Source organism: Salmo salar, chromosome 15 (assembly GCF_965601325.2).
Source record: "Salmo salar chromosome 15, fSalSal1, whole genome shotgun sequence".
In the NCBI taxonomy this organism is placed as follows: domain Eukaryota; kingdom Metazoa; phylum Chordata; class Actinopteri; order Salmoniformes; family Salmonidae; genus Salmo; species Salmo salar.
In genome coordinates this window covers 113,182,753-113,208,680 of record NC_138305.1, presented here as the reverse complement: position 1 = coordinate 113,208,680, position 25,928 = coordinate 113,182,753, and positions in this window count along the sequence as shown.

Here is a 25,928-nt window from a genome sequence, read left to right as displayed (position 1 = left end):
CCACCAACACAGGACATACTAATCATCTCTCTACTGAGCAACAGAACACTGGCTTCTACAGCTGGAGGAGGAGTCTAATGGGATACAGCTGGAGGAGGAGTCATACAGCTGGAGGAGGAGTCATACAGCTGGAGGAGGAGTCATACAGCTGGAGGAGGAGTCTAATGGGATACAGCTGGAGGAGGAGTCTAATGGGATACAGCTGGAGGAGGAGTCTAATGGGATACAGCTGGAGGAGGAGTCTAATGGGATACAGCTGGAGGAGGAGTCTAATGGGATACAGCTGGAGGAGGAGTCTAATGGGATACAGCTGGAGGAGGAGTCTAATGTGATTCAGCTGTATCCTGACGAGGGGGGCGGGGTCAGCTCTCCAATCATCGATGTGGCCGACCAATCAGCTGCTTGGGGGAATTTCAGGAAGCCATTTTCCTGAAACACACACATACAAACAAAACCCACAACAGAGGAACTGGGGAAGGTAACAGCAGTAAAGGTGTTGGATTGTAGGAGTGTGAAGGAGGTCAGTAGGACCATTTGGGGGATTTTGAAGGTGATCCTCTGTTGAACTGGGAGCCAGTGGATTGGGGATGATGTGTGTGACACATATATAGAATCATCTATTAACCAAACGTTATATTATTCAAGCCACCCTTTGCCTTGATGACAGCTTTGCACACTCTTGGCATTATTACAATCTTGGCATTAAGCTGGATGCTGTCTATCACAGTGCCATCCGTTTTGTCACCAAAGCCCCATATACTACCCACCACTGCGACCTGTACGCTCTCGTTGGCTGGCCTTCGCTTCATACTCATCGCCAAACACATTGGCTCCAGGTCATCTACAAGACCCTACTAGGTAAAGTCCCCCCTTATCTCCGCTCACTGGTCACCATAGCAGCACCCACCTGTAACACACGCTCCAGCAGCTATATCTCTCTGGTCACCCCTAAAGCCAACTCCTCCTTTCGTCGTCTCTCCTTCCAGTTCTCTGCTGCCAATGACTGGAACGAACTACAAAAATCTCTGAAACTGGAAACACTTATCTCCCTCACTAGCTTTAAGCACCAGCTGTCAGAGCAGCTCCCAGATCACTGCACCTGTACATAGCCCATCTATAATTTAGCCCAAACTACTACCTCTTCCTCTACTGTATTTATTTATTTTATTTATTTTATTTATTTTGCTCCTTTGCACCATATTATTTATATTTTAACTTTGAACTTTCTTCAAACTACAAATCTATCATTCCAGTGTTTTACTTGCTATACTTTATTTACTTTGCCACCATGGCCTTTATTGCCTTTACCTCCCTTATCTCACATCATTTGCTCACGTTGTATATAGTCTTATTTTTTTCTACTGCATCATTGATTGTATGTTGTTTTACGAGGAAAAAAAATAAAAAGGGATGAAATGAATTGAAATGTATGCATTCACTACTGTAAGTCGCTCTGGATAAGAGCGTCTGCTAAATGACGTAAACGTAAATGTAATTGTTTTACTCCATGTGTAACTCTGTGTTGTTGTATGTTGTCGAACTGCTTTGCTTTATCTTGGCCAGGTCGCAATTGTAAATGAGAACTTGCTCTCAACTTGCCTACCTGGTTAAATAAAGGTGAAATAAATAAATAAATAAATAAAATAAAATTATCTCACTCTTTTCACCGCCATTTCTCACATAATTAATTTTAACGACACAAAAAAAAAATATCCCACTTTGTCGAACGAACAACACATTTTCTGTAGGCATGTATTGTCCATGTGCCTCGATGCTTTGCACAAGTCCTCAGGTGTTATTTACATTGACGTCATTTAGCAGACGCTCGTATCCAGAGCGACTTACAAATTGCTGCATTCACCTTATGATATCCAGTGGAACAACCACTTTACAATAGTGCATCTAAATCTTTTAAAGGGGGGGGGGGGGGGGGTTAGAAGGATTACTTTATCCTATCCCAGGTATTCCTTAAAGAGGTGGGGTTTCAGGTGTCTCCGGAAGGTGGTGATTGACTCCGCTGTCCTGGCGTCGTGAGGGAGCTTGTTCCACCATTGGGGTGCCAGAGCAGCGAACAGTTTTGACTGGGCTGAGCGGGAAACTGTGCTTCCGCAGAGGTAGGGAAGGCGAGCAGGCCAGAGGTGGATGAACGCAGTGCCCTTCTTTGGGTGTAGGGACTGATCAGAGCCTGAAGGTACGGAGGTGCTGATCATGATCTTCTTCCGCAGAAGCACAGTTCCTTTATCTTTATTGGAGCCTTTGTTAGTGGACCGGCGTTGGAGCATCGGTACTTCGCTGGAACAGCATACCCCCGCAGCATGGGAATTCCTACAGACCACGGTGTATTCGCTGGAACAGCATACCCCCGCAGCATGGGAATTCCTACAGACCACGGTGTATTCGCTGGAACAGCATACCCCCGCAGCATGGGAATTCCTACAGACCACGGTGTATTCGCTGGAACAGCATACCCCCGCAGCATGGGAATTCCTACAGACCACGGTGTATTCGCTGGAACAGCATACCCCCGCAGCATGGGAATTCCTACAGACCACGGTGTATTTGCTGGAACAGCATACCCCCGCAGCATGGGAATTCCTACAGACCACGGTGTATTCGCTGGAACAGCATACCCCCGCAGCATGGGAATTCCTACAGACCACGGTGTATTTGCTGGAACAGCATACCCCCGCAGCATGGGAATTCCTACAGACCACGGTGTATTCGCTGGAACAGCATACCCCCGCAGCATGGGAATTCCTACAGACCACGGTGTATTCGCTGGAACAGCATACCCCTGCGGTAAGACTGTTGCGAGCATGTCTTGTTTTCCAATGAACAATAGTGGGTAAGTACAGGAAGTGACAGGAAGTGACAGTTCTCTGGCTGATGTGTTCCTGTGAATTAATAGATCAATGGATGGATGAATGAGCCATGACTGACACTTGTGGTGGGGGGTCGTAGAGCAAAACAGAGAACACCATCATGTCCGTGAGAATCTCCCCTTTCCATGGCGTCCCATTTGGTTTGTAGCCCCCAAACGGTTCGGACGCTACAGACATTTACGTGAGAAGACCGATTTTCATCTCGTGGTTTCTAACGCTCTCATCTTCCAGCGACACTGACGGATGTGGTGGATTGAGACACATCCAATGCAAAAAAACAGATACATTATTAGTATTATTATTATTATTAGTATTTATTATTAGTATTAGTATTTAGTATTAGTATTATTAGTAGTATTTAGTATTAGTATTTAGTATTATTATTAGTATTTAGTATTAGTATTTAGTATTAGTATTATTATTAGTATTTAGTACTATTATTAGTATTTAGTACTATTATTAGTATTTAGTATTAGTATTAGTACTATTATTAGTATTTAGTATTAGTATTTAGTACTATTATTAGTATTTAGTACTATTATTAGTATTCTTATTAGTATTTAGTATTAGTATTAGTAGTAGTATTTAGTATTAGTATTTAGTATTAGTATTAGTATTATTATTAGTATTTAGTACTATTAGTATTTAGTACTATTATTAGTATTTAGTATTAGCATTAGTACTATTATTAGTATTTAGTATTAGTATTTAGTACTATTATTAGTATTTAGTACTATTATTAGTATTTAGTATTAGTATTAGTAGTATTTAGTATTTGTATTATTATTAGTATTACTATTAGTATTTAGTATTATTATTAGTATTTGGAAAGTGTTTAGACCCCTTGACCTTTTCCACATTGTGTTACGTTACAGCCTTATTTTAAAATGGATTAAATAATTAAAAATCCTCATCAATCTACAGGTCCTGATTGGTGGAGTGCTGCAGAGATGGTTGTCCTTCTGGAAGGTTCTCCCATCTACACAGAGGAACTCTGGAGCTCCTTCAGAGTGACCATCGGGTTCTCTGACACCTCCCTGACCAAGGCCCTTCTCCCCTGAATGCTCAGTTTGGCCGGGAGTCCAGCTCTAGGAAGAGTCTTGGTGGTTCCAAACTTCTTCCATGTAAGAATGACGGAAGCCACTGTGTTCTTGCCAACCTAAAATGCTGCAGACATTTTTTGGTACCCTTCCCCAGATCTGTGCCTCGACACAATCCTGTCTCGGAGCTCTACGGACAATTCCTTCAACCTCATGGCTTGGTTTTTGCTCTACCTGTCAACTGTGGGACCTTATATAGACAGGTGTGTGTGCCTTTTCAAATCATGTCCAAGCAATTGAATTTACCACAGGTGGACACCAATCAAGTTGTAGAAACATCTCAAGGATGATCAATGGAAACAGGATGCACCTGAGCTCAATTTTGAGTCTCATAGCAAAGGGTCTGAATACTTATGGAAATAAGCTATTTCTGTTTTTTATTTGTAATAAATTTGCAAACATTTCTAAAAACCTTTTTTCACTTTGTCATTATGGGGTATTGTGTGTAGATTTGAGGATATTTTAATTTAATTCATTTTATATTAAGGCTGTAACGTAACAAAATGTTGAAAAAGTAAAGGGGTCTAAATACTTCCTGAATGTACTGTACATTTCAATGTTGTTTATCACAGTAACCAAAAACCTGATCTAATTTGTGTATTTATACTGAGTTTGCTGCAAACAAAATGTTTCCCAGAATTGTTTGCTAGAAGGTCATAATTTGCTGCAAATTTACCGCAACAGTTTGCCACTAAACTAATTTGCATGTATATAATAATATCAAAATATTAAGTTGACGCAAATTTGCGGCAAATTGGCCAAAGGTTTGCCACAACTGCTTTCCAGAAGCCAGTTTTTTTGTTAAAGGAAAATAAACAGTGGTTAAGGTTACTAAACAGTACATTCTAAAAAGTGTGTAGTATGACTAGTACACAGTGTGTAGTATGACCAGTACACAGAGTGTAGTATGACCAGTACACAGAGTGTAGTATGACCAGTACACAGTGTGTAGTATGACCAGTACAGAGTGTGTAGTATGACCAGTACACAGTGTGTAGTATGACCAGTACACAGTGTGTAGTATGACAGTACACAGTGTGTAGTATGACCAGTACACAGTGTGTAGTATGACCAGTACACAGTGTGTAGTATGACCAGTACACAGTGTGTGTTGACCAGTCCAGTGTGTAGTATGACTAGTCCAGTGTGTAGTGGACTAGTACACAGTGTGTAGTGTGACCAGTACACAGTGTGTAATTTGACCAGTACACAGTGTGTAGTATGACTAGTACACAGTGTGTAGTGTGACTAGTACACAGTGTGTAGTGTGACCAGTACACAGTGTGTAGTATGACCAGTACACAGTGTGTAGTATGACCAGTACACAGTGTGTAGTATGACCAGTACACAGTGTGTAGTATGACTAGTTCAGTGTGTAGTATGACTAGTACACAGTGTGTAGTGGGACTAGTACACAGCGTGTAGTGTGACCAGTACACAGTGTGTAGTATGACAGTACACAGTGTGTAGTATGACAGTACACAGTGTGTAGTATGACTAGTACACAGTGTGTAGTATGACCAGTACACAGTGTAGTGTGTAGTATGACCAGTACACAGTGTGTGTGTAGTATGACCAGTACACAGTGTAGTGTGTAGTATGACCTAGTACACAGTGTAGTGTGTAGTATGACCAGTACACAGTGTGTAGTAAGACCAGTACACAGTGTGGAGTATGACCAGTACACAGTGTGTAGTATGACTAGTACACAGTGTGTAGTATGACCAGTACACAGTGTGTAGTATGACCAGTACACAGTGTGTAGTATGACCAGTACACAGTGTGTAGTGTGACCAGTACACAGTGTGTAGTGTGACCAGTACACAGTGTGTAGTATGACTAGTACACAGTGTGTAGTATGACCAGTACACAGTGTGTAGTATGACCAGTACACAGTGTGGAGTATGACCAGTACACAGTGTGGAGTGTGACCAGTACACAGTGTGGAGTGTGACCAGTACACAGTGTGTAGTGTGACCAGTACACAGTGTGTAGTGTGACCAGTACACAGTGTGTAGTGTGACCAGTACACAGTGTGTAGTGTGACCAGTACACAGTGTGTAGTGTGACTAGTACACAGTGTGTAGTATGACCAGTACCCAGTGTGTAGTATGACCAGTACCCAGTGTGTAGTTTCAGTGAGTAGCCTAGTGGGCACGACAGATTTCGGACACGGCCAGAGAGGTACAACATCTGCTGATTAAGTAGTGCTGGTGATGGTTGCTCCAGCAACAGTATTATATAACTAACGTATGGTTACTACTGTAATGGGCGACTCAGCAACTAATGTCTGTGTGTGTGTGTGTGTGTGTGTGTGTGTGTGTGTGTGTGTGCAGAACAAGCTCCACAGCACATGGGTTAACGGGTTCAGGCAGAGATATTGTAATAATAGTAGATATCTCGGCTGATCTCTGTTCTCTGCCTCAGTCTTGTATAAACCTTTATCCAGGTGAGTCTGCTTCAGCTCTACGTAATAAACACACTTAAAGACATGAAATGTGTGATCGTTAAACAGAATATGTCTTTACAATTCCTCAGATACTAACACGGTATTCACACCCTCCTTCAAAAAAAAAAACCCATCATGATTTAGCAGTACAATCAACACAAACTTTTATTATATTAAAAGTTATTTCACACAGAGTCTACAATTTCTAGACATATACAGTTAAATATATTGTCATCCTTCCTGTTTCTTCTAAAAATGTGTTGACATTTTAAATACAACTTTTTTTGATTTTCAACATTGCAGAACCAATTTTAAAAGACAAAATAATTGGCACCCCGTAGCTAATACTTGTTTGTACCGCCTTTGGCCAAAACTCCCAAGAGCCAAACGCTTCATGTAGCCATTTAGCTTGCTGTACTTTTCCCACTGCCAATTTGGCTCACTTTTCAGCATCAAACTGCTTCAATTCTTTAATGTTTGAGACGTGCCCTTCAGCAACTGCTGTTTCCAGATCTCGCCATACGTTTTTGGATGTGATTTAGAGATGGACTCTTACAGAACAGTCCAGCCTGTTGTCGTGACGTTGTATTAGTTAAATGAATCAAACAAATATTAACTCATTAACCTGGGGGCACCATGGGAAACATTTGTTTTATTGAGTTTCTATTTCCCAAATTAACTCAACGAATATCAGAATATCAATTTTTACAACAGTCGCTAATTAATCAATTTCCTCTACACTCTCAATTCTGAACGTCGCATAATCCGGGAATCTGCACGGACCCGGGTCCCACCAATGACTTCGTACCACACCAATCTTAGTTGATTATTTATTTACTAGCAAGCTAAAATGATGATAAAAGATACACATACACAAAAACACAGTCTAGGCTATTGATTAGGACTTAGTATAACGGGCCAACACACTATGAGGCGTGTTACCCAAAATGGGGATTTAAAAGAGAGAGGAAAAAGAGAAAGTACATGAGAGAAATATACATTTGGGTGCATTCGTCAGCCATGCTTATTTTAACCCCTAGCCTTGCCCCGAACTGCCGCTCTTATGGGTCAGAATATAATGATGTAATTACGTCTTCTCAGATGGGAAGCTCCGCGTGGCTCGTTTAGGCTTCTCAATGACGCACTTCTCCGGCGCAACCCTCTGGTTGTCCTCACGATGTCAGTGTCCCTTTTGGCTTAGTGGTCCGATTCCTCGCCCTTGCTCTGATAGGGGTCGTCTGAGGACAGACAGCTCTGTAGCTCAGAGCTCACAGAAGTAGATACCACGATTCGATGGAGAGTGGAGGCTGGGTGTTTCGGCTTAAATTCACCCGCTTAGACACGGCTACTCGTTCGTAGCTCGTGTAGAAAAACATTTCTTTGTCTTCTTCCTTGCGTTGCGTTTTGGGGTTCGTTTACTTTTTTTTTAGACCTTGGCTGCAGCTTGGGGTCACTTAGTCTGTCCTGTTCGTTCTTAACCCCCATGTTTTATACCCTTGGGTCAGAAGTGGGCGTAACCACCTTTGGGCGTCTCGGGACAACCAAATTGAGGCAAGGTCTGGATTTAACTAGTTAAGAGGCTGGAGGTCTAGATTTACAGGGCGGCTAGCACCTGCTGAAAAAAATAAAGGGAACACTAAAATAACACATCCTAGATCTGAATGAATGAAATAATCTTATTAAATACTTTTTTCTTTTTTCTTTACATAGTTGAATGTGCTGACAACAAAATCACACAAAAATAATCAATGGAAATCCAATTTATCAACCCATGGAGGTCTGGATTTGGAGTCACACTCAAAATTAAAGTGGAAAACCACACTACAGGCTGATCCAACTTTGATGTAATGTCCTTAAAACATGTCAAAATGAGGCTCAGTAGTGTGTGTGGCCTCCACGTGCCTGTATGACCTCCCTACAACGCCTGGGCATGCTCCTGATGAGGTGGCGGATGGTCTCCTGAGGGATCTCCTCCCAGACCTGGACTAAAGCATCCGCCAACTCCTGGACAGTCTGTGGTGCAACGTGGCGTTGGTGGATGGAGCGAGACATGATGTCCCAGATGTGCTCAATTGGATTCAGGTCTGGGGAACGGGCGGGCCAGTCCATAGCATCAATGCCTTCCTCTTGCAGGAACTGCTGACACACTCCAGCCACATGAGGTCTAGCATTGTCTTGCATTAGGAGTTACCCAGGGCCAAGCGCACCAGCATATGGTCTCACAAGGGGTCTGAGGATCTCATCTCGGTACCTAATGGCAGTCAGGCTACCTCTGTCGAGCACATGGAGGGCTGTGCGGCCCCCCAAAGAAATGCCACCCCACACCATGACTGACCCACCGCCAAACCGGTCATGCTGGAGGATGTTGCAGGCAGCAGAACGTTCTCCACGGCGTCTCCAGACTCTGTCACGTCTGTCACATGTGCTCAGTGTGAACCTGCTTTCATCTGTGAAGAGCACAGGGCGCCAGTGGCGAATTTGCCAATCTTGGTGTTCTCTGGCAAATGACAAACGTCCTGCACGGTGTTGGGCTGTAAGCACAACCCCCACTTGTGGACGACGGCCCCTCATACCACCCTCATGGAGTCTGTTTCTGACCGTTTGAGCAGAAACATGCACATTTGTGGCCTGCTGGAGGTCATTTTGCAGGGCTCTGGCAGTGCTCCTCCTGCTCCTCCTTGCACAAAGGCGGAGGTAGCGGTCCTGCTGCTGGGTTGTTGCCCTCCTACGGCCTCCTCCACGTCTCCTGATGTACTGGCCTGTCTCCTGGTAGCGCCTCCATGCTCTGGACACTACTATTGCCTATAATTTCCACTTGTTGTCTATTCCATTTGCACAACAGCATGTGAAATTTATTTTCAATCAGTGTTGCTTCCTAAGTGGACAGTTTGATTTCACAGAAGTATGATTGACTTGGAGTTACATTGTGTTGTTTAAGTGTTCCCTTTATTTTGTTGAGCAGTGTAGTTAAGAGGCAAGGTCTAGATTTATCTAGTTAAGAGGCAAGGTCTAGATTTATCTAGTTAAGAGGCAAGGTCTAGATTTAACTAGTTAAGAGGCAAGGTCTAGATTTAATTAGTTAAGAGGCAAGGTCTAGATTTTACTCAAATCCAATTTTAGACAACTAACTTCACATTCCATCTTTACCAAAACATTCTCTTTTGATTTGAACATTTTCCACACAACGTACAATGTATAAACATCAGGCCTATACTGGGTCGCTGTGTGGATGGGCAGTTGGTCAGGTTTCCTGGTCGCTGTGTGGATGGGCAGTTGGCCAGGTTTCCTGGTCGCTGTGTGGATGGGCAGTTGGCCAGGTTTCCTGGTCGCTGTGTGGATGGGCAGTTGGTCAGGTTTCCTGGTCGCTGTGTGGATGGGCAGTTGGTCAGGTTTCCTGGTCGCTGTGTGGATGGGCAGTTGGCCAGGTTTCCTGGTCGCTGTGTGGATGGGCAGTTGGGCAGTTGGTCAGGTTTCCTGGTCGCTGTGTGGATGGGCAGTTGGCCAGGTTTCCTGGTCGCTGTGTGGATGGGCAGTTGGCCAGGTTTCCTGGTCGCTGTGTGGATGGGCAGTTGGGCAGGTTTCCTGGTCGCTGTGTGGATGGGCAGTTGGTCAGGTTTCCTGGTCGCTGTGTGGATGGGAAGTTGGTCAGGTTTCCTGGTCGCTGTGTGGATGTGCAGGTTTCCTGGTCGCTGTGTGGTTGGGCAGTTGGTCAGGTTTCCTGGTCGCTGTGTGGATGGGCAGTTGGTCAGGTTTCCTGGTCGCTGTGTGGATGGGCAGTTGGGCAATTTTCCTGGTCGCTGTGTGGATGGGCAGTTGGTCAGGTTTCCTGGTCGCTGTGTGGATGTGCAGTTTGGCAGGTTTCCTGGTCGCTGTGTGGATGGGAAGTTGGGCAGGTTTCCTGGTCGCTGTGTGGATGGGCAGTTTGGCAGGTTTCCTGGTCGCTGTGTGGATGGGCACTTGGGCAGTTGGTCAGGTTTCCTGGTCGCTGTGTGGATGGGCAGGTTTCCTGGTCGCTGTGTGGTTGGGCAGTTGGTCAGGTTTCCTGGTCGCTGTGTGGATGGGCAGTTGGGCAGGTTTCCTGGTCGCTGTGTGGATGGGCAGTTGGGCAGGTTTCCTGGTCGCTGTGTGGTTGGGCAGTTGGGCAGGTTTCCTGGTCGCTGTGTGGATGGGCAGTTGGTCAGGTTTCCTGGTCGCTGTGTGGATGGGCAGTTGGGCAGGTTTCCTGGTCGCTGTGTGGATGGGCAGTTGGGCAGGTTTCCTGGTCGCTGTGTGGTTGGGCAGTTGGGCAGGTTTCCTGGTCGCTGTGTGGATGGGCAGTTGGGCAGGTTTCCTGGTCGCTGTGTGGATGGGCAGTTGGGCAGGTTTCCTGGTCGCTGTGTGGATGGGCAGTTGGGCAGGTTTCCTGGTCGCTGTGTGGATGGGCAGTTGGGCAGGTTTCCTGGTCGCTGTGTGGATGGGCAGTTGGTCAGGTTTCCTGGTCGCTGTGTGGATGGGCAGTTGGTCAGGTTTTCTGGTCGCTGTGTGGATGGGCAGTTGGGCAGGTTTCCTGGTCGCTGTGTGGATGGGCAGTTGGCCAGGTTTCCTGGTCGCTGTGTCGATGGGCAGTTGGTCAGGTTTTCTGGTCGCTGTGTGGATAGGCAGTTGGTTAGGTTTCCTGGTCGCTGTTTTTCTTGACAGGTGGGCGTTTCCAGGTCCTGCGGGTTGAGGAGCTGGTCCTGTGGGTGGCAGGGTTCTTCCTGGTGCAAGGGGTGGGTGTGACCTGGGTCACGTGGACACAGCGGTGGGCGTGTCCGTCACAGCGGGTGCAGTGGCAGCGGCGGGACTCTGGGTAGTAGAGCACGTTGTTGGCATGCAGCGGGCAGCCTGGCACGCGGGCGGGATGATAGACCAGGGAGTGGGGCATGCAGCCACGTTGGATCAGGTAACTCTTACCCACACGCCCCTTCACATTGGTGTCCTGACACGGGAAGGGGTCAAAGGTTAGAGATCAGGGAAAAGGGTCAAGAGAGAGAGACTCATCCCCCAGCATATCTCACTCTGTTCTCACCCACAGGTCTTGTTTAAATACGAAGGAAGGAAGGAAGGAAGGAAGGAAGGAGAGAAATTAATCAATGAAGGTATGAATGAAGGTATGAATGAATGAATGAATGAATGAATGAATGAATGAATGAATGAATGAAAGAGAGAGAAATGAAGGTATGAATTAATGAATGAATGAATTAATTAATTAAAGAGAGAAATGAGGGAATGAATGAATGAATGAATGAATGAATGAATGAAAGAGAGAAATGAAGGTATGAATGAACGAAAGAGAGAGAGAGATGAAGGTAGGAATGAATGAATGAATGAATGAATGAATGAATGAATGAAAGAGAAAATGAAGGTATGAATGAATGAATGAATGAATGAATGAATGAATGAATGAATGAATGAATGAAAGAGAGAGAGAAATGAAGGTAGGGATGAATGAAAGAGAGAAATGAAGGTATGAATGAATGAATGAATGAAAGAATGAATGAATGAATGAATGAATGAGAGAGAGAGAAATGAAGGTAAGAATGAATGAATGAAGGAAAGAGAGAGAGAAATGAAGGTAGAAATGAATGAATGAATGAATGAATGAATGAATGAAAAGAAAGAGAGAAATGAAGGTATGAATGAATGAATGAATGAGAGAGAGAGAAATGAAGGTATGAAGGAATATTGAGATATCTAACCTGTGTGTGGCAGAAGCCACTGCAGATGGTGGTGTTGACGGCAATACACTGAGAACAACCTCTCTTCTCTATCAGTAGCGTGTAGTTTTCCATCATACACACGCACACACCTCCACCCAGCCACACAAACAGCAGCACCCACGCCAACACATACATACTGGAACACAACTCGTACACTAGAAGCTAATTTAGTCGTACCGTGTCTCTCCAATATGAATTGACTCTAACATCTTTCTCTCTTTCTCTCTCTCTCTCTCTCTCTCTCTCTCTCTTTCTCTCTCTGTTTCTCTGCAGTGATGGGGAACTCTCTTCTCTCCTCTTTCTGTTCCAGCGTTTGTTTGCTCTCTCATCTGTGGATCTTATGTCAGTGGATAATCTTTGAGTGGTGCTGATAGACTCTGTTAGGGTCCTGAGAGGGTCTTGTAGTGTCCTGATAGGCTCTGTTAGGGGCCGGTCCCTCCCTCCCACTTAATCCTCCTGAATCCACCTTGATCTTCTGGGTGTGTTATCAGCCCCAGCAGACAGCCAGAAGGGTCCTCTCACTGCCCTCCCAGACACAACCACCTGCCCTGCACACAGACAACGTGCTCACACGGCGGACACGAGGGTGTGCCGGGGGTCGATATAAGCTCAGGGATTGAGTCTGAGTGTTAACAGGAAGATCACAGAGGTAGTGACAAGGTTGTTACATTTGTTGTTAGGTAAGGACTCAGCGGAGTGGTGGGGGGGACGTTGTTGTTAGGTAAGGACTCAGCAGAGTGGTGGGGGGGACGTTGTTGTTAGGTAAGGACTCAGCGGAGTGGTGTGGGGGACATTGTTGTTAGGTAAGGACTCAGCGGAGTGGTGGGGGGGACGTTGTTGTTAGGTAAGGACTCAGCGGAGTGGTGGGGGGACGTTGTTGTTAGGTAAGGACTCAGTGGTGTGGTGGGGGGACATTGTTGTTAGGTAAGGACTCAACGGAGTGATGGGGGACGTTGTTGTTAGGTAAGGACTCAGCGGTGTGGTGGGGGGACGTTGTTGTTAGGTAAAGACTCAGCGGTGTGGTGGGGGGACGTTGTTGTTAGGTAAGGACTCAGCGGAGTGGTGGGGGGACGTTGTTGTTAGGTAAGGACTCAGCGGTGTGGTGGGGGACATTGTTGTTAGGTAAGGACTCAGCGGTGTGGTGGGGGGACATTGTTGTTAGGTAAGGACTCAGTGGTGTGGTGGGGGATGTTGTTGTTAGGTAAGGACTCAGCGGTGTGGTGGGGGGGACGTTGCTGATAGGTAAGGACTCAGCAGTGTGGTGGGGGGGACGTTGTTGATAGGTAAGGACTCAGCGGTGTGGTGTGGGGACGTTGTTGTTAGGTAAGGACTCAGCGGAGTGGTGGGGGGACGTTGTTGTTAGGTAAGGACTCAGCGGTGTGGTGGGGGGACGTTGTTGTTAGGTAAGGACTCAGCGGAGTGGTGGGGGGACGTTGTTGTTAGGTAAGGACTCAGCGGAGTGGTGGGGGGACGTTGTTGTTAGGTAAGGACTCAGCGGAGTGGTGGGGGGATGTTGTTGTTAGGTAAGGACTCAGCGGTGTGGTGGGGGACATTGTTGTTAGGTAAGGACTCAGTGGTGTGGTGTGGGGACGTTGTTGTTAGGTAAGGACTCAGCGGTGTGGTGGGGGGACGTTGTTGTTAGGTAAGGACTCAGTGGTGTGGTGGGGGGACGTTGTTGTTAGGTAAGGACTCAGCGGAGTGGTGGGGGGACGTTGTTGTTAGGTAAGGACTCAGCGGTGTGGTGGGGGGACATTGTTGTTAGGTAAGGACTCAGCGGTGTGGTGGGGGACGTTGTTGTTAGGTAAGGACTCAGCGGTGTGGTGGGGGGACATTGTTGTTAGGTAAGGACTCAGCGGTGTGGTGGGGGGACATTGTTGTTAGGTAAGGACTCAGAGGTGTGGTGGGGGGACGTTGTTGTTAGGTAAGGACTCAGCGGTGTGGTGGGGGGACGTTGTTGTTAGGTAAAGACTCAGCGGTGTGGTGGGGGGACGTTGTTGTTAGGTAAGGACTCAGCGGAGTGGTGGGGGGACGTTGTTGTTAGGTAAGGACTCAGCGGTGTGGTGGGGGACGTTGTTGTTAGGTAAGGACTCAGCGGTGTGGTGGGGGGACATTGTTGTTAGGTAAGGACTCAGCGGTGTGGTGGGGGGACATTGTTGTTAGGTAAGGACTCAGTGGTGTGGTGGGGGGACGTTGTTGTTAGGTAAGGACTCAGCGGTGTGGTGGGGGGGACGTTGCTGATAGGTAAGGACTCAGCGGTGTGGTGGGGGGGACGTTGTTGATAGGTAAGGACTCAGCGGTGTGGTGTGGGGACGTTGTTGTTAGGTAAGGACTCAGCGGAGTGGTGGGGGGACGTTGTTGTTAGGTAAGGACTCAGCGGTGTGGTGGGGGGACGTTGTTGTTAGGTAAGGACTCAGCGGAGTGGTGGGGGGACGTTGTTGTTAGGTAAGGACTCAGCGGAGTGGTGGGGGGACGTTGTTGTTAGGTAAGGACTCAGCGGTGTGGTGGGGGGACATTGTTGTTAGGTAAGGACTCAGTGGTGTGGTGTGGGGGGACGTTGTTGTTAGGTAAGGACTCAGCGGTGTGGTGGGGGGGACGTTGTTGTTAGGTAAGGACTCAGTGGTGTGGTGGGGGGACGTTGTTGTTAGGTAAGGACTCAGCGGAGTGGTGGGGGGACGTTGTTGTTAGGTAAGGACTCAGCGGTGTGGTGGGGGGACATTGTTGTTAGGTAAGGACTCAGCGGTGTGGTGGGGGACGTTGTTGTTAGGTAAGGACTCAGCGGTGTGGTGGGGGGACATTGTTGTTAGGTAAGGACTCAGCGGTGTGGTGGGGGGACATTGTTGTTAGGTAAGGACTCAGCGGTGTGGTGGGGGGACGTTGTTGTTAGGTAAGGACTCAGCGGTGTGGTGGGGGGGACGTTGCTGATAGGTAAGGACTCAGCGGTGTGGTGGGGGGGACGTTGTTGATAGGTAAGGACAGCGGTGTGGTGTGGGGACGTTGTTGTTAGGTAAGGACTCAGCGGAGTGGTGGGGGGACGTTGTTGTTAGGTAAAGACTCAGCGGTGTGGTGGGGGGACGTTGTTGTTAGGTAAGGACTCAGCGGTGTGGTGGGGGGACGTTGCTGATAGGTAAGGACTCAGCGGTGTGGTGGGGGGGACGTTGTTGTTAGGTAAGGACTCAGCGGTGTGGTGTGGGGACGTTGTTGTTAGGTAAGGACTCAGCGGAGTTGTGGGGGGACGTTGTTGTTAGGTAAGGACTCAGCGGTGTGGTGGGGGGACATTGTTGTTAGGTAAGGACTCAGTGGTGTGGTGTGGGGACGTTGTTGTTAGGTAAGGACTCAGCGGTGTGGTGGGGGGACGTTGTTGTTAGGTAAGGACTCAGCGGAGTGGTGGGGGGACGTTGTTGTTAGGTAAGGACTCAGCGGAGTGGTGGGGGGACGTTGTTGTTAGGTAAGGACTCAGCGGTGTGGTGGGGGGACATTGTTGTTTGGTAAGGACTCAGCGGTGTGGTGGGGGGACGTTGTTGTTAGGTAAGGACTCAGCGGAGTGGTGGGGGGACGTTGTTGTTAGGTAAGGACTCAGCGGAGTGGTGGGGGGACGTTGTTATTTGGTAAGGACTCAGCGGTGTGGTGGGGGGACATTGTTGATAGGTAAGGACTCAGCAGAGTGATGGGGGGACGTTGTTGTTAGGTAAGGACTCAGCGGAGTGGTGGTGGGGGGGAGACAGGCTTTATTGTACAACCATCACCACAACAACAACAACAGCCTTTATCTCTGCCGGATTGGATTCCAACTCTAATGTTAAAATAAACAGCCACATGTTGGTTATACAACTAGCCTTATACAACAGATAGTCTTAGTTCTACTGGTTCCTTCTGGTACAACTGACCAGGTTACTTATTACGTACATCTGCCTGCATAACAACTGTTCAGAAGGCTTCAGTATGTAGGACGGATAACCCGTGAGATCACAACATGAATATGTACAGTGTGTGTGTGTGTGTGTGTGTGTGTGTGTGTGTGTGTTTTTATTTTATTTTATTTTATTCCACCTTTATTTAATAACCAGTTAGTCCAGTTGAGAACAAGTTCTCATTTACAACTGAGACCTGGCCAAGAATAAAGCAAAGCAGTTCGACACAAACAACAACACAGAGTTACACATGGAATAAACAAACGTACAGTCAATAACACAAAAGGAAAGAAAAATAGAAAAATCTATGTACAGTGTGTGCAAATGTAGAAGAGTAGGGAGGTAGGGCAATAAATAGGCCATAGAGGCGAAGTAATTACAATTTAGCATTAACACTAGAGTGATAAATGTGCAGATGATGATGTGCAAGTAGAGATACTGGGGTGCAAAAGAGCAAGAGGATAAATAACAATATGGGGATGAGGTAGTTGGATGGGCTATTTACAGATGGGCTGTGTACAGGTACAGTGATCTGTGAGCTGCTCTGACAGCTGATGCTTAAAGTTAGTGAGCGGAATATAAGACTCCAGCTTCAGTGATTTTTGCAATTCGCTCCAGTCATTGGCAGCAGAGAACTGGAAGGAAAGGCTTGGCTTTGGGGATGACCAGTGAAATATACCTGCTGGAGCGCGTGCTACGGGTGGGTGCTGCTATGGTGATCAGTGAGCGGAGATAAGGGGGGACTTTACCTAGCAGAGACTTGTAGATGACCTGGAGCCAGTGGGTTTGGCGACAAATATGTAGCGAGGGCCAGCCGACTAGAGCATACAGGTCGCAGTGGTCGGTAGTATATGGGGCTTTAGTAACAAAACGGATGGCACTGTGATAGACAGCATCCAATTTGCTGAGTAGAGTGTTGGAGGCTATTTTGTAAATGACATCGCCGAAGTCAAGGATTGGTAGGATAGTCAGTTTTACGAGGGTATGTTTGGCAGCATGAGTGAAGGAGGCTTTGTTGCGAAATAGGAAGCCGATTGTAGATTTAATTTTGGATTGGAGATGCTTAATGTGAGTCTGGAAGGAGAGTTTACAGTCTAACCAGACATCTAGGTATTTGTAGTTGTCCACATATTCTAAGTCAGAGCCGTCCAGAGTAATGATGCTGGACGGTTGGGCGGGTGCAGGCAGCGATCGGTTGAAGAGCATGCATTTAGTTTTACTTGCATTTAAAAGCAATTGGAGGCCTCGGAAGGAGAGTTGTATGGCATTGAAGCTCGTCTGGAGGGTTGTTAACACAGTGTCCAAAGAAGGGCCAGAAGTATACAGAATGGTGTCGTCTGCGTAGAGGTGGATAAAAGAATCACCAGCAGCAAAGAGCGACATCATTGATGTATACAGAGAAAAGAGTCGGCCCGAGAATTGAACCCTGTGGCACCCCCATAGAGACTGCCAGAGGTCCGGACAACAGGCCGTCCGATTTGACACACTGAACTCTATCAGAGAAGCAGTTGGTGAACCAGGCGAGGCCGTCATTTGAGAAACCAAGGCTATTGAGTCTGCCGATAAGAATGTGGTGATTGACAGAGTCGAAAGCCTTGGCCAGGTCGATGAAGATGGCTGCACAGTTTTGTCCTTTATCAATGGCGGTTATGATATCGTTTAGGACCTTGAGCGTGGCTGAGGTGCACCCATGACCAGCTCGAAAACCAGATTGCATAGTGGAGAAGGGACAGTGGGATTCGAAATGGTCGGTGATCTGTTTGTTAACTTGACTTTCTAAGGTTTTAGAAAGGCAGGGCAGGATGGATATAGTCTATAACAGTTTAAGTCTAGAGTGTGTATGATATACACTTTATAAACAAAATGTGCACACCCCTTCAAATTAGGGGATTTGGCTATTTCAGCCACACCCGTTGCTGACAGGTGTATAAAATTGAGCACACGGCCAAGCAATCTCCACAGACAAACATTGGCAGTAGAATGGTCTTACCGAAGAGCTGAGTGACTTTCAACGTGGCACCGTCACAGAATGCCACCTTTCCAACTAGTCAGTTTGTCAAATTTCTGCCCTGCTAGAGCTGCCTCGGTCAACTGTAAGTGCTGTTATTATGAAGTGGAAATGTCTAGGAGTAACAACGGCTAAGCCGTGAAGTGGTAGGCCACACAAGCGCACAGAATGGGACCGCCAAGTGCTGAAGCTCGTAACGCGTAAATATCGTCTGTCCTCGGATGCAACACTCCCTACCGAGTTCCTAACTACCTCTGGCAGAAACATCAGCACAAAAACTGTTAGGCGGTAGTTTAATGAAATTGGTTTCCATGGCCGAGCACACAACCCTGGAATGGCTCACTGTCATTGGACTCTGGAGCAGTGTAAACGTGTGAATCACTCTTCACCATCTGGCAGTCAGACGGACGAATCTGGGTTTGGCGGATGCCAGGAGGACATTTACATTTACATTTACGTCATTTAGCAGACGCTCTTATCCAGAGTGACTTACAAATTGCTGCATTCACCTTATGATATCCAGTGGAACAACCACTTTACAATAGTATTTTATTTTTTTTACATTGGGGGGGGGTTAGAAGGATTACTTTATCCTATCCCAGGTATTTCTTAAAGAGGTGGGGTTTCAGGTGTCTCCGGAAGGTGGTGATTGACTCCGCTGTCCTGGCGTCGTGAGGGAGCTTGTTCCACCATTGGGGTGCCAGAGCAGCGAACAGTTTTGACTGGGCTGAGCAGGAACTGTGCTTCCGCAGAGGTAGGGGGGCCAGCAGGTCAGAGGTGGATGAACGCAGTGCCCTTGTTTGGGTGTAGGGACTGATCAGAGCCTGAAGGTACGGAGGTGCCGTTCCCCTCACAGCTCCGTAGGCAAGCACCATGGTCTTGTAGCAGATGCGAGCTTCAACTAGAAGCCAGTGGAGTGTGCGGAGGAGCGGGGTGACGTGAGAGAACTTGGGAAGGTTGAACACCAGACGGGCTGCGGCATTCTGGATGAGTTGTAGGGATTTAATGGCACAGGCAGGGAGCCCAGCCAACAGCAAGTTGCAGTAATCCAGACGGGAGATGACAAGTGCCTGGATTAGGACCTGCGCCGCTTCCTGTGTAAGGCAGGGTCGTACTCTGCGAATGTTGTAGAGCATGAACCTACGGGATCGGGTCACCGCCTTGATGTTAGCGGAGAATGACAGGGTGTTGTCCAGGGTCCCGCCAAGGCTCTTAACCTGTTAGGGCTAGGGGGCAGCATTTGCACGTCTGGATAAAAAAATTTACCCGATTTAATCTGGTTACTAATCCTACCCAGTAACTAGAATATGCATATACTTATTATATATGGATAGAAAACACTCTAAAGTTTCTAAAACTGTTTGAATGGTGTCTGTGAGTATAACAGAACTCATTTGGCAGGCAAAACCCTGAGACATTTTCTGACAGGAAGTGGATACCTGATGTGTTGTATTGACTTTAAACCTATCCCATTGAAAAACACAGGGGCTGAGGAATATTTTGGCACTTCCTATTGCTTCCACTAGATGTCACCAGCCTTTACAAAGTGTTTTGAGTCTTCTGGAGGGAGATCTGACCGAACAAGAGCCATGGAACGATGATGTCCCATTAGACACCTGGCGCGCGAGTTCATGTTGGGTACCCTCGTTCCAATACGTTATAAAAGAGTATGCATTCGTCCACCTTGAATATTATTCATGTTCTGGTTAAAAAAGGCCCTAATGATTTATGCTATACAACGTTTGACATGTTTGAACGAACGTAAATATATTTTTTCCCCTCGTTCATGACGAGAAGTCCGGCTGGCTTAGATCATGTGCTAACAAGACGGAGATTTTTGGACATAAATGATGAGCTTTTTTGAACAAAACTACATTCGTTATGGACCTGTGATACCTGGAAGTGACATCTGATGAAGAGAATCAAAGGTAATGGATTATTTACATAGTATTTTCGATTTTAGATCTCCCCAACATGACGTCTAGTCTGTATCGCAACGCGTATTTTTCTGGGCGCAGTGCTCAGATTATTGCAAAGTGTGATTTCCCAGTAAGGTTATTTTTAAATCTGGCAAGTTGATTGCGTTCAAGAGATGTAAATCTATAATTCTTTAAATGACAATATAATATTTTACCAATGTTTTCTAATTTTAATTATTTGATTTGTGACGCTGACTTGACTGCCGGTTATTGGAGGGAAACGATTTCCTCAACATCAATGCCATAGTAAAACGCTGTTTTTGGATATAAATATGAACTTGATAGAACTAAAAATGCATGCATTGTCTAACATAATGTCCTAGGAGTGTCATCTGATGGAGATTGTAAAAGGTTAGTGCATCATTTTAGCTGGTTTTATGGTTTTGGTGACCCTGTCTTTGACTTGACAAAACATTACACACAACTCTTGTAAATGTACTGTCCTAACATACTCTAAATTTATGCTTTCGCCGTAAAACCTTTTTGAAATCGTAAAACGTGGTTAGATTAAGGAGATGTTTATCTTTCAAAGGGTGTAAAATAGTTGTATTTTTGAAAAATTTGAATTTTGACATTTATTTGGATTCAAATTTGCCGCTCTTGAAATGCACCTGCTGTTGATGGAGTGCACCACGGGTGGCACGCTAGCGTCCCACCTAGCCCATAGAGGTTAACACTCTGGGAGGAGGACACAATGGAGTTGTCAACCGTGATGGCGAGATCATGGAACGGGCAGTCCTTCCCCGGGAGGGAGAGCAGCTCCGTCTTGCCGAGGTTCAGCTTGAGGTGGTGATCCGTCATCCACACTGATATGTCTGCCAGACATGCAGAGATGCGATTCGCCACCTGGTTATCAGAAGGGGGAAAGGAGAAGATTAACTGTGTGTCGTCTGCGTAGCAATGATAGGAGAGACCATGTGAGAGGATATGACAGAGCCAAGTGACTTGGTGTATAGCGAGAATAGGAGAGGGCCTAGAACTGAACCCTGGGGGACACCAGTCCCCCAGGGCTCAATGCATAGTGCCAAACTCTGAAGTTTGGCTGTTTTTGGTTTGGGCCCCTTAGTTCCAGTGAAGGAAAATCTTAATGCTACAGCATATAATGATGATTCCAGACTATTCTGTGCTTCCAAGTTTGTGGCAACAGTTTGGGGAAGGCCCATTCCTGTTTCAGCATGACAATGCCCCCGTGCCCAATGCGAGGTCCATACAGAAATGGATTGGAAGGAGTGTGAAGGTGAACGGAAAGGCTGGAGCAACGAACCACCCTTGCTGTCTCTGCCTTGCCGGTTCCCCTCTCTCCACTGGGATTCTCTGCCTCTAACCCTATTACAGGGGCTGAGTCACTGGCATACTGGTGTTCTTCCATGCCGTCCATGGGAGGGGTGCGTCACTTGAGTGGGCTGAGTCATTGATGTGGTCTTCCTGTCTGGGTTGGCGCCCCCCCTTGGGTTGTGCCGTGGCGGAGATCTTTGTGGGCTATACTCGGCCTTGTTCAAGGACGGTAAGTTGGTGGTTGGAGACATCCCTCTAGTGGTGTGGGGGCTGTGCTTTGGCAAAGTGGGTGGGGTTATATCCTGCCTGTTTGGCCCTGTCCGGGGGTTTCATCGGATGGGGCCACAGTGTCTCCTGACCCCTCCTGTCTCAGCCTCCAGTATTTATGCTGCAGTAGTTTATGTGTCGGGGGGCTAGGGTCAGTCTGTTACATCTGGAGTATTTCTCTTGTCTTATCCGGTGTCCTGTGTGAATTTAAATATGCTCTCTCTAATTCTCTCTTTCTCTCTTTCTTTCTTTCTCTCGGAGGACCTGAGCTCTAGGACCATGCCTCAGGACTACCTGGCATGATGACTCCTTGCTGTCCCCAGTCCACCTGGCTGTGCTGCTGCTCCAGTTTCAACTGTTCTGCCTGCGGCTATGGAACCCTGACCTGTTCACCGGACGTGCTTGTTGCACCCTCGACAACTACTATGATTATTATTATTTGACCATGCTGGTCATTTATGAACATTTTAACATCTTGACCATGTTCTGTTATAATATCCACCCGGCACAGCCAGAAGGGGACTGGCCACCCCTCATAGCCTGGTTCTTCTCTAGGTTTCTTCCTAGGTTTTTTGCCTTTCTAGGGAGTTTTTCCTAGCCACCGTGCTTCTTTCACATGCATTGCTTGCTGTTTGGGGTTTTAGGCTGGGTTTCTGTACAGCACTTTGAGATATCAGCTGATGTACAAAGGGCTATATAAATAAATTTGATTTGATTCGATTGTCGAAAGCGGTGTGGAAGAACTTGACTGCCCTTGACAGAGCCCTGACCTGAACACCACTGGGATGAATTGGAACGCTGACTGCGAGCCAGGACATGTCGCCCAACATTATTGGCTGACCTCACAAATGCTCTTGTGGCTGAATGGAAGCAAGTCCCCACAGCAATGTTCCAACATCTAGTGGAAAGCCTTCCCAGAAGAGTGGAGGCTGTTATAGCAGCAAAGGGAGAAACCAACTCCATATTAATGTCCAGGTTTTTGGAATGAGATGTTCGACAAGCAGGTGTCCACATACTTTTTGATCACGTAGTCGAGGGAAGTAGTTGGTGATCAAAATACGTTTTCAAATGTTCATTTTTTAGAAATACATTTTAACGGACTTCAGAAACTGCAATGGAAAGAGGAGCCTATTCTGTAGTGGATAGGATGTGGTGACTAAGAAAGGTGAGGTGAGGCGTAGATACGTCCTGGCATAGTTTAATGACTCTAGTCAGCAGGGATAGTGTGTTATAACCAGTCAGTCAGCAGGGATAGTGTGTTATAACCAGTCAGTCAGCAGGGATAGTGTGTTATAACAGTCAGTCAGCAGGGTTAGTGTGTTATAACCAGTCAGTCAGCAGGGATAGTGTGTTATAACCAGTCAGTCAGCAGGGTTAGTGTGTTATAACCAGTCAGTCAGCAGGGTTAGTGTGTTATAACCAGTCAGTCAGCCAGCAGGGTTAGTGTGTTATAACCAGTCAGTCAGCCAGCAGGGTTAGTGTGTTATAACCAGTCAGTCAGCCAGCAGGGTTAGTGTGTTATAACCAGTCAGTCAGCCAGCAGGGTTAGTGTGTTATAACCAGTCAGTCAGCCAGCAGGGTTAGTGTGTTATAACCAGTCAGTCAGCCAGCAGGGTTAGTGTGTTATAACCAGTCAGTCAGCCAGCAGGGTTAGTGTGTTATAACCAGTCAGTCAGCCAGCAGGGTTAGTGTGTTATAACCAGTCAGTCAGCAGGGTTAGTGTGTTATAACCAGTCAGTCAGCAGGGATAGTGTGTTATAACCAGTCAGCCAGCAGGGATAGTGTGTTATAACCAGTCAGCCAGCAGGGATAGTGTGTTATAACCAGTCAGTCAGCAGGGATAGTGTGTTATAACCAGTCAGCCAGCAGGGTTAGTGTGTTATAACCAGTCAGCCAGCAGGGTTAGTGTGTTATAACCAGTCAGCCAGCAGGGATAGTCTGTTATAACCAGTCAGTCAGCAGGGTTAGTGTGTTATAACCAGTCAGTCAGTCAGCAGGGTTAGTGTGTTATAACCAGTCAGTCAGCCAGCAGGGATAGTGTGTTATAACCAGTAAACCAACAGGGTTAGTGTGTTATAACCAGTTAGTCAGTAGGGTTAGTGTGTTATAACCAGTCAGTCAGTCAGCAGGGTTACTGTGTTATAACCAGTTAGTCAGCAGGGTTAGTGTGTTATAACCAGTCAGTCAGCAGGGTTAGTGTGTTATAACCAGTTAGTCAGTAGGGTTAGTGTGTTATAACCAGTCAGTCAGCAGGGTTAGTGTGTTATAACCAGTTAGTCAGCAGGGTTAGTGTGTTATAACCAGTCAGTCAGCAGGGTTAGAGTGTTATAACCAGTCAGTCAGCCAGCAGGGATAGTGTGTTATAACCAGTCAACCAGCAGGGTTAGTGTGTTATAACCAGTCAGCCAGCAGGGATAGTGTGTTATAACCAGTCAGTCAGCAGGGTTAGTGTGTTATAACCAGTCAGTCAGCAGGGTTAGTGTGTTATAACCAGTCAGTCAGCCAGCAGGGATAGTGTGTTATAACTAGTCAACCAGCAGGGTTAGTGTGTTATAACCAGTCAGTCAGCAGGGTTAGTGTGTTATAACCAGTCAGTCAGCAGGGATAGTGTGTTATAACCAGTCAGTCAGCAGGGATAGTGTGTTATAACCAGTCAGTCAGCAGGGATAGTGTGTTATAACCAGTCAGCCAGAAGGGATAGTGTGTTATAACCAGTCAGCCAGCAGGGATAGTGTGTTAGAACCAGTCAGTCAGCAGGGATGGTGTGTTATAACCAGTCAGCCAGCAGGGATAGTGTGTTATAACCAGTCAGCCAGCAGGGTTAGTGTGTTATAACCAGTCAGTCAGTCAGCAGGGATAGTGTGTTAGAACCAGTCAGTCAGTCAGCAGGGATAGTGTGTTATAACCAGTCAGTCAGCAGGGATAGTGTGTTATAACCAGTCAACCAGCAGGGATAGTGTGTTATAACCAGTCAGTCAGCCAGCAGGGTTAGTGTGTTTTAACCAGTCAGCCAGCAGGGATAGTGTGTTATAACCAGTCAGTCAGCAGGGTTAGTGTGTTATAACCTGTCAGCCAGCAGGGATAGTGTGTTATAACCAGTCAGCCAGCAGGGATAGTGTGTTATAACCAGTCAGCCAGCAGGGATAGTGTGTTATAACCAGTCAGCCAGCAGGGATAGTGTGTTATAACCAGTCAGTCAGCAGGGATAGTGTGTTATAACCAGTCAGCCAGCAGGGATATTGTGTTATAACCAGTCAGCCAGCAGGGATAGTGTGTTATAACCAGTCAGTCAGCAGGGATAGTGTGTTATAACCAGTCAGCCAGCAGGGATAGTGTGTTATAACCAGTCTGTCAGCAGGGATAGTGTGTTATAACCAGTCTGTCAGCAGGGATAGTGTGTTATAACCAGTCAGCCAGCAGGGATAGTGTGTTATAACCAGTCAGTCAGCAGGGATAGTGTGTTATAACCAGTCAGTCAGCCAGCAGGGATAGTGTGTTATAACCAGTCAGTCAGCAGGGATAGTGTGTTATAACCAGTCAGTCAGCAGGGATAGTGTGTTATAACCTGTCAGTCAGCAGGGATAGTGTGTTATAACCTGTCTGTCAGCAGGGATAGTGTGTTATAACCTGTCAGTCAGCAGGGATAGTGTGTTATAACCAGTCAGCCAGCAGGGATAGTGTGTTATAACCAGTCAGTCAGCAGGGATAGTGTGTTATAACCAGTCTTTAGGTAATGGTAAAGTCTCACATGTTCGTCTTCCACCTGAGAGAGAGAAGGGGGCCGTGCTCAACATTCTCGCCACCTAATCCCTTAAATCTCCCAGGATTCCCCTCTAGTCCTTATCACGGCTGCCGCCATGTGCCCTCCCAGCCGGGCTCACAGGGCTCGCAACCCGCTAGCACGAAGACCAACATCAACCAGACACATCCTGTCCGGCCGCGCTATGACATCACCTGAACGCGCTTCCGATCGTTCTACGGCACAGGAGGCTGGTGAGGGGAGGCTCGTAGTAATGTCTGGAATGGAGTGAATGGAATGGGTATCAAGCACATTGAATCTGTGTGTTTTTTTTTTTTTTTTATGTGCTTGAAACGTTCCGTTTATTCCGTCCTCCCAAATTAAAGATGTCACCAGCCGCCCGTGTTCTATCGGTCTATGTTCTTCATGTATTTACAGCACCAGTCAACAGTTTGGACACACCTCTACTCATTCAAGGGTTTTTCTTTATTTTACTATTTTCTACGTTGTAGAATAATAGTTCACATCAAACTTTGGAAATTACACATATGGAATCATGTAGTAACTAAAACCAAAAAAGTGT